The sequence below is a fragment of the Coturnix japonica genome, chromosome 3 (assembly GCF_001577835.2).
Source record: "Coturnix japonica isolate 7356 chromosome 3, Coturnix japonica 2.1, whole genome shotgun sequence".
Taxonomy (NCBI): Eukaryota; Metazoa; Chordata; class Aves; order Galliformes; family Phasianidae; genus Coturnix; species Coturnix japonica.
In genome coordinates, this window is record NC_029518.1 from 5,150,707 (window position 1) to 5,163,293 (window position 12,587).

Consider the following 12,587-nt stretch of genomic DNA (forward strand, 5'->3'; position numbering starts at 1 on the left):
AGATGGTTACTACCTCTCAGCCTCTCTGCAATGATCCATTTCTATGGCCACCCCAGGGTGCCGAACCTGTAAAAGTAATTTATGCATCCTACTGTTTGATTAAATAAAAAAGACATCTGGGAGGAGACAAAAAGGGATGCTGAGATGGACAGGACCTCCAGCTGCTGCTGCACAGAGTAGGATGATCAGCACTCATAACTGGCACTGTCTAAAATTATCTACTTTAGTTTCCCCAGACCAAAACAGCCCTGATTTTATTTTTTAATAAAATCAGGTGCCCCTATATAAATCCATAACATATAATATATTACATTCTTGGCCATTTTATAGCAACTGAATGACATCCCTGCAAATATGTAATTTTTAAACAAACTATGTTAAGGATTTTGTCTACCTCTCTGCTTGGAACTGTCAGTTCAGATTGAGAGTATTCCTTCTCTGTAATTACCTATGCATTTGTAAATGTGTGCGAGATATATACTTATAAATGCATATGCAAATGGGAACCGGCTAGGCTAAGTATGTTGTCTTGAACCTGGTGGGCTGTTTGATTTTGTTTAAGTAGGCTCATGTTTGCTGTTACAGAATGCCTAGGCATCCCTGTCAAGAACCAAGGCTCACTGGGTTATGCAACGTCCTGGCACGTTAAGAAGTCATTACCTCCTCCTACACATGGTTCACAAGACACAATGCAACAGGTGGATGAAATACATGTTATGTGGGGGTGTTTTGGAAAAGTGAGGCAACAACAAGGACAGTGGAAAAGTAGCAGTCATTTCGCCATCTACTTTTATTGGTGAGCTGATTTTTCTTGCAGATGTTTGGGATTTGCTTGGATTTGCAAACCACATTTACAAGCAAGCAAAAAACATATATACGTGCATTGAGGAACAAAAAAAAAGGTTAAACAATTGAACCACAGCAAGCAGAAAGCACAGATGAACGAGGGGCTGGGAACCCACACGGTATGAAGTTCAGAAGGATCACCATGCTCAGAATGCACAGAACCATTTCATTTCCATGCATTCAGCTCCTGGTCAGGCTGCATGTCTGCACACGGATAATGGGTTTTAAAATCCTCAGTACTGGCAACAAACAGACATGTGGAATATGTTTATGCAGGGTGTGTTGCCATATCACCTGGGGTAACATTACATGGGATCTGACACTGTGGGCGGGTTTGGGGTTTGGCAATCCTTGGATAAGAAACCTACGAGATCCCGCAAGAGATAAGTTTGGGTATTTGTGCTCTCTGTGCTGCTACACAGAAACTCTGACACCACCATAAGCCTTGTAGCACCCTTCCAAAAATAATGGCCATCTCATCCAGTGAGCACGAAGAACAGCTGGCTGTTCCTGTCACAATGAGGTCATTTTCTCACGGGGAGCTGTGTCATGCCAGAGCTCAGAGTCTGGGGGCTTGTCAATGACAGTTTGCTGGGCAAGAGTGAGAAATGGTGGATAGGAAAGGTGGGAGTTTCTGTACAGAAACTGTGAGTTCTGTGTGCCTTGCAGCCTGGAGGGGAGGACAGGTTGGGCAGTGCCTGTCAGCATCAACTGGGGGAAAAATGGCAGAACAGAACAGAGCCTGTGTCCTGAGGTCTTAGAAAAGTGACATAAGAGGATGAGGAGACGAAGGCTGGAAGGAATCACAGCCACAATATGCAGAGACTGTTGAAAACAAAACAAAACAAAACAAAAAAGAATCCTCCTTTTCTATTACAACAGCTGAGACAGAAAAACGGTGAAACATCTAACTTCAGGTTACCTTGCCACACTGGATTTATTTGTGGTTTGGCTCAGTTCTGTTGTTGTAGATGTATACTTAAGTCCAAGTTACTCCCCACTCTTCCTTCTCATTCAAAACTTATTCCTAAAGCCAAGTTTGTCCCTCAGGTATGTGGCTCAATACAGCACAATGCAGTTGTTTATGGGTTTCTAAAGGCAGGAGGACTAAAATATCAAGTCTGATACAACGTGAATCCAGTGGCAGGAGTTACAGTGGCGTGAGGACCATCTATAAAGCCTGACCTTCTGTTCTGTTCCTTCTGATTATATAATGCTGTTAAATTCAGAAGGCAATACACTGTTAGTTGATATTCTGAAACAGCCATGTACTGTTTAATGAATAGCCAGCCTGAATCTCTGCATTTTTTGCACTCGCAGGTTCAGCTTCTTGTAGACTGAGAATGAGCTAAAACAGTGCCCCAGCAAATCTAATCTGAAAATACATTTGAATGTATAATAATAAACAAAACCTTCATTACAAAGTTAATGCAATGGAAGCGCTTTAGAAGGATTCCATCTAAAGCCTAGAAAGCACAACAGAGCTGGGAAAAAAATAATAAATCAAAAGGTATTTAAACTAGTAAACAGGAGGTTCAGGAGATGCAGCTATTTAATTCATGCAATAAGATCTTCAGATGATAGAAATATGATTGCAGTATAGCCACTCCAGACCTGGAGGCTGGCGTGATGAAGAAACACAAGTGAGCTAACATGGCAATAGTGTGGGAATGTGAGCAGCAGGAGGAAAAAGCTTGAAGACAAAACTGGTTTCATCCCAACACAAAGTTACCAATGCTAATATAATCCTCTGTGCTAACGAGGGTTTGAAGTATAATGAGGGTAGAGCTGTAGCCCTGCTGCACCAGTCTGAGACTGGGAATGCCAGCTGAAGCAGCACTGCAGAAATCTGCTCCCCCACACTTCTCCAGAGGGAGCATCTCTCCAACACAGCTCTGCAGTGGAAGGAGCACAGCCTCATCCTGAGACCAACACAGCGCTTAGTGGCAGAATTACAAGTTAGGGACATTTGCAGACTGCCCTGTTTTTGAAAGATAACCCTGGGAACGTGTGAAATCATGGACTTGTGTGTTTGCTTCAAGAAAAAGTGAAGCAATCCTTAATTTTTAGCAACCTGGATAAAAAAAAATCAGCTCCTGGCTAAAATGTTTTATGTATTTGAGAGAACTGACGTTAAAATGAGCTATGCAGAGTCACTGGATGAGCTCCTCAGCTCACATGGAGCCAGGCTGCTTTGCTCACATCAGCGCACTGTTGGGAGTTTGTGGCAGCTGACAATCCTGCCTGCAGCTCTTGGGCTTAAGTAGTTCAAAATTAGCCGGGGGATACACAGGCTCCATGAAAAGCATAGCATCAGAAAATATCTCAGTGCATTATAATAGCAGTCCCAGCATAAGCCTGACACCAAATTCACTGTACATCACCAGAACATGGATACACATTGGATCATCTGTTTCCCAATGTTTAGCCTGAGAAGTCAAAAGACCACCCACTCTTCACATGCCCATGCACCACCAGCTCAAGCACACTTCCCAATGCCCTACTCAACCTTTCAGCCCACAGCAAAGACCACCAGCTAGATTTTTTCTTTCTGAAATGACTGACAATAGCTGTAAAAACACCACCTTCAAAATTAGCTGCATTGTTTTCTATTATTGCCTATAATGCTCTACAGCAATCTTACTCTTTGTATTTGAAAAAGCAAAAGCAAACTAGGAATACTTCTATTGTTCAGACTTGAAAACATATTCCCACTACTTTAGTAATCCAGTTTCTATTTGTTTTAGTATACAACACAGACAACAAAGAAATCAAGAGGTGGATTTAGTAGGACCATGCTGTGATCTCAAGGCTGACAAAGAACAAGCCACAAAAGGGCTCTGTAAAGTCTAAAAATGCATGTGAAAATAAACTTTAAAGCAATTGTTACTTACAATTTATTTAGTTATTTTAAGAAGAGCCTGTTAGTTTTAGAGTAACGTGATGTGTTTGATGTCTGGCTTTGCTTTTAACTTGCCTAAGTGAGTGCTGACAGTCTCCATATTGTTTAGAAACTGATGAACAAACTCTTAATTGTATTCATTCTCCTATACCTGCAGATTTCACCTGACTTTTGTTCTTGTTTCTCAGCTGAAGATCCTCCTGAATAAAGTCCACATATTTCTAAGAACAGGCAGTTCGGATATTTCTATTCTAGTTATCAACCACACCACTAAAACCAAAATAGCATCAATTAAAATTGTCATTGACCTCTTACAGAGCACTGATAGAAGTGCCATTCTCCCTGTGTCCCAGCTGCTTTTTATACAATGGGGTATTTGATTTCCTCTGAACGTTTGATAGAAAGATGAAACTGTCAAATGTTTCCAATTAAAAACAGTTTGTGTTCTACAATGGCTTTAACCACTTCATTAAATCATTCATTATGGGTTTCCTCACAGCTTTGCCATTAATTTCTTCTTTTAAAACTACGAATTGTCCTCTTTCCATCAATGTGCACACTTTTCACTTACAGATCTCATAAAATCATCAGGAAGCTCAGTTTTCTTTCATTTGTTAATATTAAAAAGATGTAATTAAAAATCATCACCACTACTCCATCTGCCACTTCTGTGCACAGTCAGTGCACCCGAGTCCTCTGTCTGCAGTGTTAAGAAGTCCACAGATGTATGTAATCTGATCAGAGAAAATCAGAGACAATTTAAACTCTGCATCTATTGTAAAAGGTCTCATACTGCTCCTTCTCAGCCCTAGGAATCTTGCAGCAGTCCAGCCCATGATGCAGCCACTGTGCCTTCATGGGAGTGAATCATTTCCCCTTTCTTTTTGGGAATACGACCCATACACTTCCTTGCCTCATTTGGATGTGACTGTCCTTCACATCCACGTTTTGTTCCATTTAGATCAGAGTAATGCTAGATCCTTTCTGCTGATGTGTATGCATGCAGAATTAATAGACTTCATCTACCACAAAAAGATGCTGGCAGGAGTTTTGTTGGCAGCAGGCAGAGTAAGCACATAACTCCCTCAGTGGCTTAGTTGCCCTGGTTGCCAATCGCATTCAATATTGGCCTCAAGGTGCTTCCTCTTGACCTCTAAAGCCTTGTGGAATCTCAGCCCGAGCGCCTTTTCCAATACAGCAGATCCCTCACCTTCCCAAGTAACAGCCAGGCTTGTCTGAGTCCCTGTTGTCTCACCAGCAGGTATCCAAATGTGCCCAGCTAACTAGCAGCTTGATTGCATCCAGCAATTTAAAACAAGCTACAGTCAGGTTTTGTAAGAGTTCCAGATTACATTAAAGATGTGTCAGCTACCTGAATGTCCTTCCTACTCTCTGCTCCCTTTTGCCCTTGGGACAGTTACCTCAATATAGTAACAAAGAATAACAAGGGACAGAGTTTGAACCTATAGTCCTAAATACATCTGCAACACAACTGTATGCAAGTCAGTAGCCACAATACTGCTTTGGAATACTATCTGAAATAACAAGCTCAGGCTAACCCAAAAGATTGTTTAAACAGGAGTCGATAAATACATTCACTACAGTAAGTTCTTTTCTCCTTGGTTTAGCTTGCAGGGAATTTGCACAGTGCTCCACAAAAATGGTTTTTATCAGATAACAGTAAAAAAAAATAAGCTTTTTATCCAGCCCACCCTTCAGCTTCCCAGCAAAAGTTCAGCTTTTCCACGCAATCTTTCTTTTCCTGAGAAGCACGGCATTGTACTTGAATAGAGGGCACAGCTTGTATTTTTAACATCCTGCTTATATTTTACAAAGCACCGATAAGGGCCTACGTTGCAGAAAGCTTATTTCAGAGCATTAAAAGACAGCAGAAAACGAGAAGTCTGATCCTAGTCTCATCTTACTGGCTCAAATCTGGCTCAACTGCAGCCTTCCCTCAGTGAAGGCCTATGCTGTAAGTTAGCAAACTGCTTGTTAGTATAAGAAAACAAAGTTATTCTGCCACTTTACCTTTCCAGGCTCATTTTCCTTGTGGTCTGTTTCTCGGTCCTACTCCACGTGGCAGGGATTTCTGTGACAGCCGGATGGTAACACGAGTGAGTGCCATCAAAACCGCAAGCAGAGCCTTCACTGTAATTGCCGCTACAGGTACGCTGTAATTGCTACAACCAAGCAATCATTTGGATCACAGTGAATAAAGGTACCGTTTCGTTTGTGCTTGTCAGAGGGTCTGTAGGAGTTCTCACAACAGAGAATCAACAGTGCTTTCATTTTAGCAACAAGAGCTGTTCAAGTGATGGTATTTAAGGAATGAGGTCACATATTCAAGCTGTTTAGATATAACAGCTTTCAGAGATGTCAGTCAGGCTCCAGGCAGTTAAAAACTGCATCCTCTTATCGCCCAGGCATTTCTAGTGCTGGTGCGCTTCTCACATTTAATAAAGCACAGTGTGGAAAATGAACTCCATCCTGGCACTGTCAGATGCTTCTGAAGACATTTACAACATATTGCACCACTGGAAAATATGAACTGAAAGATTTTGTGTGCTTTGTGATCTGAGGGAAAAATCAATGTTCATACCTGAACTGGTAGTTTGCCTCTGTATTAGATCAGATTTCAGTAGGACAGATTTTGTAGCAGGAAATCCTAGGCAACAAGGTACATTTCAATCACTGCATTGGTAAAACTCAGTAGTTTAAAGCACTGATCTGAATTTATAACTTCACCCAGGTACATTTAATTAACGTAGAAGATTTGGCCCAAGGTCTTTGGCCAATGGCAGAATATGTTTGATGTTCTCATGCATCTACAGAAAGAGCTGTCATTTGTCTGAAATTTTATATGCATAAGGAACTGCCTCCAGAGAGATGACCTGAATTAACCCTGAGAACGTGCTTCCACTCTAGCTCCCATTATTTTCGGGCATACCCAAGGGACAGTAACACTAGCCCTAATATGAGACCAGAAACACAAGAAGAATTAAGTACAACTGAAAGACATCACAACTTCATGCAGTTCCACGCGTTATCCTATTTAACATTTGTTACATTAAAGTTCTTTGAAAGTTTTTGACCCAAACTTTCCTCTCTGTACAATCCATCTGAGCAACATCCCAAACAAATTAACCATATCTGAGGTATTCCATTAAGCAATGTTCAGTGTAGGCCACGTACTGCCATTATAAATCAATTTGTAGGGTGCTGAGAGCATTTCACCACTTCATTATTTCACGTTACCAAGTTTCTGAGTGATTCATGTTGTCTGAATGTCTCATTTTGTGGCTTAACAAAAGCTATTACAGCCACTTTATATATCTGAATCAGAAAACCTGCTATTGCTTACAGATGGAGTTCAAATAGAAATGAATAATTGAGTCTATTTCAGTTATTTAACAAACATACTAGCAATTACATTATGAAATAAATGGAGGAAATGTTTCTAATTTTCTGTTAATTGAAGGTACATTACAACTGTACTACAGGTGAGAATAAAGCAGCAAACCTCAATTATACTGACATCTGTTAATTTAGGCCAACTGAAGTTAACTCCTGTCAGGATTTTTGTATATTATATGCTTGTGCACATAACCTGCTTGTTCACTGTGACGAGGCAGAACTATAAATATAGTATATACAAACAGAACAAAGTTCAAAAGATTGAGCTTGTAACCACTGCCTTTCTCTGCTCTTATGGGCTGGACCTCACACATCAGCTTTAGAAATACACCCCAAGTGGAATGTGCTGTCATCTTTCAGTGAGCTCTAGCATATATTGCCTCCCAAACCATTCCTCTCTTTGACAGGCAGAGCAGAGCCATCTCTGGCTCGAGCCTTTGCCAGCAGGTCTCTGAAAGCAGTGTCAGGGAACTGAGTTAGCAATCACACAATAATGCTGAGTAATGCTGATCCTCACAGGGAATAATTTCTGCTGCTGTCACTTCTGAGTCATTACATTTTCTGAGGATGGAGCCTTGATTATTAGCTCAAACTTTCCTTGCTTCACAAATGCTGACTCCAAAACGTGCTCTGTAATTTCTTACAATAAAAGAAGCAGTCCAAAGAAGTTCCTTTGTGGAAGGATCAATAGTCAGTCCCCACCCATGACAACACCTGCTACCTTCTTTCCCTCAGGTACTCCTCATTTCCTCTTTCCCCTAGACCCATTCCCATCCATCCATGCTTGTTCCCTTTAAGAACTTAATTTTTTCACAGTTTTTAATTAAAAAAATCCTCTTTCAAATATTTAAAGGTGAAATAGGGCGAAAATGCATTGCTGGAGAGTAAAGATGTCACAGAGCTTTTGGGTGACAGCAAGACAGCCTTAAACTCCAGACACCATCATCTCCTTAGGGCATCTTTCTGCTGAGTTCAACAGACATTGCATCTTCGGAGCCTGGCTTGGCCACGTTACAGACCACAACACACTGTTCTGTTCCTTCTGGCTTACTTTTAGAGCAGTCAATAGCAGGATTCATTTTCTATCTACTACTTGTTTTCTTTCATAAACACAAAATTCACCTCCATATGTTACCAAGTTAAACCAAATCAATGTACTGTTTATTTTCAGACTTCTTATTCACTGCCAAAAGAGATGATAATGAAGAATCAAACTGCCCTGTACGTTCAGGCACAGCTCGTTCTATGTACTCTGCCAACATTTATGTTCTCAGACTAATGAAGCCTTCAACCCATAAGCACTAGCATTGGAATCCTTTAAAACAAGGATATATAGGCACCAGCATCCCATGTAGGAGGGAATATAAGCCAATGAAGAAGCAGACACAATAAGCTTTTTTTCAACACTGAAAACACTAAGTCATGCTCAATGGACTGCTGAAATGACTTTTCTTTGTACCCAACTATGTAATGCCTTTGCAACACTGCCAAACTGCAGATGGGCTTGCTATAATGGCTCCTCTTTAAAGCTTCATGAGGATTTCCCTGCCTTAAATCAGGTCTTACTGTTGCACCAAGAAGTAAAGATACGCTGCTAATATTGACAGGTTTTGTAATCGAATTATGAAGCGTTACTTCTTGGTCTCACGTGGTTACAGTGCAAGAGCTGAGCACAAACCCTATAGATGATGACTGATTATCTAAAGAGATACCATGGTGATTTTCCCAGTGAAATGTGATGGCTACAGAAAATCCATTTACAGTCTGTCAAGGATGGGTGAAAGAAAGAAGATCACAAAAGTGCTAATTCTTCATCTCTTCTCCTGTTCAGCCATTAGTCAGAACCCATTAGAGCCAGCTATGAGCCCCCTGGTCAAGACAGAAGACCCCCACAGATGTAATGGGGAATCTGAATGGGAGGAGACCCCTCGTAGCAGTCTGTGCTCTGCCAGCTGCCCACCCCCAGCTTGCTGTTGATGAGGCTTCATTACTGCAAACACCTTCCATTAGGTACCTTGAGCCAGCCATGCCCTCTTGATTGATGTCTCTAAACGTGTCACTGCAGCAATACAAATATAGCCAGTCCATTACTCTCCGATTTTTTGACGAAGCAGTTTTTGGCTGAGAAAACACTGTTATTTCACCACTGGGCCAAATGTTTATTTCAGATATATTCCTGCAGTCTCTGCATTTCCTGACTAGGGCTGCACCTCTACAAAGGGCAGAGCTGGCCCTCACTGAGCAGACAGCTCTGACAGGAACCTAAACTTGAGCCTCCTGTTTTTCTACCCTGAGTGGAAGTGACACCCTGAGTTAGAAGTAACAGGTCACAAACAGATGGACAGAAAACAAACTGTGAATGATACTGGAGGATCAAATTCTATTCTCAGTAAATCATTCACTCACTAGAGAAGCTCACTAAATCTAATACTAAAGCTACCTGTCTTTTCGAGGGTATGGAGAGCTATTCAGTAACTCTGAGTGAGGTGCTCCTGGCTAAAAAACTACATAACAGAAATCCTGCATGCTGTGGTTTTTTAATAATATCCTGACAAATATTTTGGATCACAACTCATAACTTAACATCAGCTTTTCATATACTGGTTAAGAACACAGTCTTCGAGGAAGCCATACATTAAGCTTCCCGATAAAACATATTAGCTGCAGAAAAGTTGCTTCATAAGCCCTTAATCAGATGCCAAAAAGTACCTCTTTGTGTGCATGGAAACAACACAGCAAGTCCTTCCATGCTGAGTGCAGCTATCAGCCTCTCTACAATCTGGGCACACTCAGCTCTATCGTGCACGAGCTGTTTTTGTTTGCAGATGACAGGGTTTCTCAGAAACGTTAAGAATGTGAAGCACAAGTGGCACGTGTCAATAAGAACAAAGCAAAAAGTCAAGCTTGGCTTCCTTTCACAACCCTCCTATGCTTTTCGCCTACAGGTTGCACAACAGTTTACGTAGCATGGCCCAGGTGCGCTCCTGCTGCATTCGCAGAAATACCCAAAAGGAAAAGGGAGAGAAAGGGCATAATACAAGATGAAATGTTATCATTGCAATGCAACAACATAAAGCATACAGATGGATTGAGGTCCCAATTGTCTTTACTTTGGGGTATGCTTAACAGCAGGCACAGTATGGCAGCCTTGTGTCCTAAATGGTGGGCCTACATGATCTTAGTGGTCCTTTCAGACCTTAATGATTCTGTTCTATATTATCAGGAAATCCTCCAGCCTCATGCAGTTTTAGGTCAACTGAAAAGATGCAGAATTGCATCTTTGCTTAATTTTCACCCCTCCAGAGTGTGGTGAGTGTTTCACCATGATGATACTGATATCATCTGTCCCAAGAGCGGAATACAAAGTAGCTTTAGCAATCAGTTTTGTGTCTCTGGGAACACTGGAAAGCCATTTAAACTTTTTTTGTTCTTGTAACTTTTTCAGTCATGTCTTGGAGTAAAACCATTGGTCTCTTTGGCATGTCTCAACTGTACCACTCCCAGAAAGCTAATCTCCTGCTAGAGTTATCAATCCAGTCCTGAATATCTATGTAGCAACCAGTAAACAGACTGCGTTCTTTCACAAATCACCAGCCAACTGTGACTGCTCACAGCCCAGCAGCTGCTGTTGTTCTCTGCCATTTCTAAGGGCTCAACTTCACAGTCACTACACACAAAGATCAGGCTAAACAAGGCCTAAAAGAAGCAAGCAGTTGGATTAATCCACAGTTACGAGGGCATAAGAAGCAAACAATTTTTTTGATCCAAAGGAGCATAGAGTTGCATTAGAAGGTCTCGTGGAAATGATATTACTGTATTTGTAACCAAATCTGTAAATAGGGTGGTTTGAGCATCACAACAAGAACAGAGATGACTTTAGCCAGCCACAAGCCTGCCAGAGAGATCTAACACTGCCTGTCAGAGGAGGAGATGGAAATCAGAAAGGAGCTATGACAGCATTCTAACATACTTAGTGGCACCACTAAGTATTTTTTTATTGGTTTTGTTTTATTTTATTTATTGGTTATTTTATGTTATTTATTGGTTATTTTTTAAAACCAATTTGAAGTTAGTTGTCTTGGAATAAGCCTTTGGGCTGTACTTAGACCATAAGTTAAGATCAGGAGAAGAGAACAGCCACTGAACATAGAGCAAACTGTAAGTCCTTTCCAAAGGCGATGGAAAGAGAAGTCTAAAAGATAAACCTGTCTTTGTTCCTGCTTCTGAAGCAAGAAGAAAAATGGGAATGAGTTCAACCTACTTCAGATACTGGATGATGCACGTATCCACTCTGTAGTATTCCCAGAGGTTGCCAACACTCAGAGGAGACTGCAACCACTTCTGCACAGGCCTAGAGGCTCTGCACCAGAGCAAGTCAGCCCTGCAAGGCCTGGGGTCTCTTTATTTGTGAAGAAACCTCAGGCACAAGGGTTTGATACTACAGAATGTCTATAAAGGACAGACAGACATCGACAGAACTGGAAATGGTTCAAGGAAGTACTGAGTCTGTAAAGGTGCTTTAGTAAATTCGGTCAACTTAATTTCAGAGTGTCTGGTTAAAAACAAAAAAAAAACAAAAAAAAAAAACAAAAGAAATGTCAAGGAGAGCCAGATTCCAACCATACTGTTTGTCCAGCTCCTTGTCTTCTAGCACAAGCAGCATTGCAGTGTGAGGCTTCTGATTCGTTTATGCAGGGGAAACCTCTTATATTCGGGTGCTTCTGAAACGAGAGCCGTGTCTCTGCAGGCAAAAGAGGAAGAGAGCTCTGTCACATGCAGTGTCACACCGATGAAGTCATGCACAGGCATAACAGCAAGTGTTGTCAGTTGTCAAAGGCCATCTGTAGCCAGCAGACTAAAACTGTCATCCTGGAAAAAGATGCAAACAAGCCTACTGGGAGACTGCTTTATCCTCTTCCTGGCATTCAATCAAATGTTCCCTGAACAAATATAGAAAACAAAGGATCACATTTATTTTTTCTAAAGAAAAACATTATTTTGGGGGGCAGTTGATATGTTTTCAAAATGATAGAAAGAATAGGAAGAATCAAAAAAAACCTCCATAACCAAAGGATCACTCGTCAGCTGTGGATTGCATTGAACTGCTGCTCCAGGGAGAAAGGGCTTGCTCCACTGCTTGCTCTGCAGAATAGACTCACAGACTTTTGAATCATTTATGGGTTTGCTGTGTAAGTAATTTGACACTCTACTTTTGTGCTTCCTCTCTTTTTAGGGGGAAGAAGTTATTTTGCTGGTACCAAGCCCTGTAAAAATGCTGGATAAATGTACAAAATAAGAGATCCATTCCTTGGAGCAGGAAATGGATATGATACATGAAGCATTCCTTACAAAGCACAGCGGTGGCTCCCTGTACACTTGAAATATCCTCCAGCAGTTATCAGATCTCCACATCAACCTGCAA

At 41.2% G+C, this 12,587-nt stretch overlaps 1 protein-coding gene across 1 annotated transcript in view; it reads right to left on the reverse strand.

Moving 5' to 3' along the window:
* Nucleotides 1–6,011, reverse strand: part of RTN4 (reticulon 4) — a 50,338-nt gene extending 44,327 nt beyond the window's left edge. The window contains exon 1 of the mRNA XM_015856719.2: nucleotides 5,780–6,011. The gene's annotated coding sequence lies outside the window, so the exon portion shown is untranslated. The remainder of the gene's footprint in view (nucleotides 1–5,779) is intronic.
* Between the last annotated feature and the right edge of the window lie 6,576 nt (nucleotides 6,012–12,587).